This window comes from Lontra canadensis, unplaced genomic scaffold (genome assembly GCF_010015895.1).
Source record: "Lontra canadensis isolate GAN:19392208 unplaced genomic scaffold, GSC_riverotter_1.0 scaffold80, whole genome shotgun sequence".
Lineage (NCBI taxonomy): Eukaryota > Metazoa > Chordata > Mammalia > Carnivora > Mustelidae > Lontra > Lontra canadensis.
Window position 1 is genome coordinate 8253729 of NW_022631074.1, and position 4352 is coordinate 8258080.

The following is a 4352-nucleotide window of genomic DNA, read 5'->3' on the forward strand; positions in this document are numbered from 1 at the left end:
TTAAGATTTTGATGTATTTTAATGTTTTTAATGTTTTCTCTCCTTACCACTCTATTTAGTTCTATCTATTCCACTTTTCTTTTCCTCTTTTGTGCTCAATATATAGATAATCAGTTACATTTTGGAAAATGACACATGTTTATATAAGGTGGTATTTTGATGTAAAACATATTATTGGAATGGCTTTTTTTTTTAATGTAGCCTGATAATAAATTTCTTGTTACAATCTGAAATAGTTTTAAAGTTCTATCATATAGGGAAATATATTCTCTTCCACATTTGCCATTTCCGGTTTTTGCATGTGATTCTAACACTCATTCTTTCACTTAGCTAATATTTACTGATCACAAAGTGTAAAGCCAGGAATGTTGTTTAAAAAAAAAAATACTATTCTCAAAAGTTTCAAGTTCAGGAAGTTAAAATCCATGTAGTGAATATATGCCACACTATGATAAGTACAATTAAAAAAAGAAGGTCCTTGGCCTCCAAGTCCTCCTGAGGCCTGAAGGATGTGTTGAACTTTGTCAGTCACCAAATATGAATCCCTTAACACCTTCCAGACCCCAGATTAGTTGTTAAGATAGCTAATGGTAAACAAAACCAACATGTTTCCTATAGGTTGAGAGGGAATATTTACCTGGTAAGATGGTAGATAAAAGAAGAAGAAAATCAAGACCAAGGCAAGAACACATTCAGAGTTGTGGAGCCATGGCCAAGTATGGTGTATATGGAAAATAGAAAGATCTGTTTTATTTCTGTCTGTTTTGTCTTTGTTTCTTTCTGGGGTGGGGAGCTTGGAGCATGACAGGACCCCTAGGTAGAAGTAAGGGGAAAAAATTGGAGAAGTATTTAGTAGACTGTGTTTTGTTGTTGTTGTTGTTGTTGTTGTTGTTATTGTTGTTTAATGTCTGAGTAGACTGTTTTTAAGAGGTTTTTTTTTTTTAAGATTTTATTTATTTTTTGAGAGAGACAATGAGAGTGAGAGAGAGAGCACAATAGGGAGGATCAGAAGGAGAAGCAGATTCCCTTCCAAGCAGGGAGCCCGATAGGGGACTCCATCCTGGGACTCCAGGATCATGACCTGAGCTGAAGGCAATCACCCAACCAACTGAGCCACCCAAACACCCTTAAAAGTGTTCTATAGGGTGAAGGAAATCGTTGTTTTTCCCTTACAGGCAGTCAGAGATTTGGACTACTGGTGCAAACTTGATAAGCAGAGTGAAAGAGAGATGAGATCAAAGATGGGGCCGTCATAGTCCAGGATGGGACAATTCAGGTGCTGTACATGCACCTTGTAGTTCCTACGTGCTCCCCGGGACCAATCAACCTCAGCAGCACTATAACAGCCAAAACACTACCAAAAATAATAATAAAAAAAGTTAAATAAGAATTGAACAAATTAGTCTGACTTTTGTTTTCATCTGAATGGGTAAAACTGACTTTTTTCAACCTGAGTTGAAATATATTGCCTTAGAGTGAGTGAGCTCATTTTGTATTGTGTCCATCTAGTAGTTCATCCTTAATTCACTCAGAAAATATGTTTTAAGCTCTTACTGTATCTTGTTATTTGTTTTTCATGCTGAAGCTCCAGCTAAGGCTAAAATGGACATCATACATGAGGGACTAGGATAACTAAACAAAATATATAGCGTATCAGGTACTGGAAAAAAAAAAAAAAACAAAATCCGGAAAGGAGAGAGAAATTGCAGTGATGAGGGCATAATGTTTTAGACAGAAATGGAGACAGAAGGCATTGCTGAGGAGATAACTTTAAAACCTGAAGGCAAAGAAGGAGTGAAATATGTGGATGTTGGGGAGAACTGCATTCTAGGCAGATGAAAGAGCAAAGAGCAAATGTCCTGACCCCTGAGCTGGCCTGGCAAGCCCAAAGAAACCATAATAAGGACAGCATGAGAGAAACAGGGAGGACAAAGGGCAGATTTTCTTCTAATTTATAGTAGTCTTCTCTTATATGCAGTTTCAGTTACCCACAGACAACTGTGATCCACAAGCAGATGATCCTCCCTCTGACAAGGCGTCAGAATAGTAGCCTAATCTTAGGTCACAATTTCTGTATCGTTTATCTCACTTCATCTCATCACATGAGCATTTTCTTTTCAAAGATTTATTATTTATTTATTTATTTGAGAGAGACAGAAAGAGCATGAATGGGACGGGATCAGGCAGAGGGAGAAGCAGACTCCTGGCTGAGCAGGGATCCTGATGCAGGGCTGGATCCCAGGACTCTGAGATCGTGACCTGAGTTGAAGGCAGCCACTTAACCGACTGAACCACCCAGGTGCCCCATCATCACATGAGAATTTTTAATCATCAAAAGGTGACTATATAAGATATTTTAAGAGAGACCACATTCACACACCTTTTATTATAGTATATTGTTATAATTCCTCTACTTTCATATTCATTATTATTGTTAATCTTTTGTTGTGCCTAATTTATAAATTAAATTTCATCGTAGCTATGTACATATCAAAGAAACATGGTATACGTAGAGTTTTGGTATTATCCGTTGTTTCAGGCATCCCCTGGGGATGTTGGGCCTCATTCTCATGGATGGTGGACGTATTATATATGCAAACTCACTGTGGAGTTTGATGTCATCTGCCCTGACAGATTAAACTAGTAAGGATGTTGCATGCAGACTAACAAGAAACTAGGTTGGATGTAGGAAGAAGTAGGATACTATTATAATATGAATATAAGCAAAAGATGCAGGTGACTTAGACCAAAGTTAAAGTAATGCAAGGATGCAGAAAAGGATATTTTCATCATCAAAAGTAGCCACCTTGAATAACAAAGTCCAACAATTCAACTAAGTGGCTCTATTGACAAAATTCAGAGAATTAATTATGAGTCCATTGTCACTTTCCATGAGAATGCTCTAAAAACATTTACTCTCCCTCTTCGCTTAGAAACTATATAGGAGGAGTTAGGCTAGGCTGTTGGTAAAATTAGGCTTTGCAATTGATAAAATGAGAGAAACTCTTCTCCCCTTTTTATTTAAAATAACTACCAAATACAAAATGGAAAGCTGGGTCATGAAAATATGGCTCCCAGAATGATGAGAAATGAAGGCATCCAGAACCATAGAGATTGGGTCACAGATCACAAGCTGTACAGTATAGAAGGAGAAGCAGGGACTCTGGAGTCAGACTATGACTCTCTGCTATATGACTTTGGGAAAGGGACATAGCATCTCCTTTTAAATGGAAGTAATTATGACCCACTGTGTAGGGCTGGCTAGACTCACTAAACATGTTAATATATGGATTATATATTATGATATATTATTATATATTATATATTATAATATATGAAACCAGTCTGGAACATGGAAACAGTCATTTGACTGTTAGCTAGTATTTTATCTTTCTTGAAACTAAAAGAAGAGCCTTATTGTTTAATTCATTATTTTCTTCTGGAATTCAGTTTATATCAGTCTCCAGAAGAACACTAACCTTAAAGCACAGGTCAATGTAGCAAAGGAGGAATTTAGGATTAAATTTCTTGAATTCAGAGATCTCACTGGAGCAAACTACAGTATGGAGTTGCATAAATATTTCCGAAATATATGGAAATGAGAGTAACAATGAATAAAGAAAAGTATTTAGACCAGTGCCAGTAGTAAATACTCAATAAGTACTTATTTAATGTATTATGTTCCATAATTTTTGTTATTTTATATATATCTCCATTAGACACTGATTTGATATTAAAAACTCATTCTGCTCTTTCTTAGATTCTCAAATAAATGGTTTGCTATAGGTTTTTTAAAATATTTTATTTATCTATTTGACACACAGAGAGAGAGAGAGAGAGCATGAGCAGGGGGAGAGGCAGAGGGAGAAGGAGAAGCGGGATATCCATTGAGCAGGGAGCTCTATGCAGGGCTTGATCCTAGAACCGCAGGATCATGACCTGAGCCCCGGGCAGATGCTTAACCAACTGAGCCACCCAGTAATCCCATTATACTTTTTTTCTTCCTTAAAATTTTTAACTATGGGAGTTGACTCTATCAAATAAGCAAAACTACTAATTTAATGTAGTCTTAAGACACAAACCATGAGAGATTGTGAACTCTGAGAAACAAACTGAGGGTTTTGGAGGGGAAAAGGGTGGTAGGTTGGGTGAGCCTGGTGGTGGGTATTATGGAGGGCATATATTGCATGGAGCACTGAGTGTGGTGCAAGAACAATGAATTTTGGAACACTGAAAAAAAATTAAGAATTAAAAGATTAAAAGATAAAAAAAAAAAAAAGAAAGAAAGTGTTATATTTGACCCATGGGGGGAAAAAAGAAAAGGTATGACTGATAAAGTATTTATACTGGAT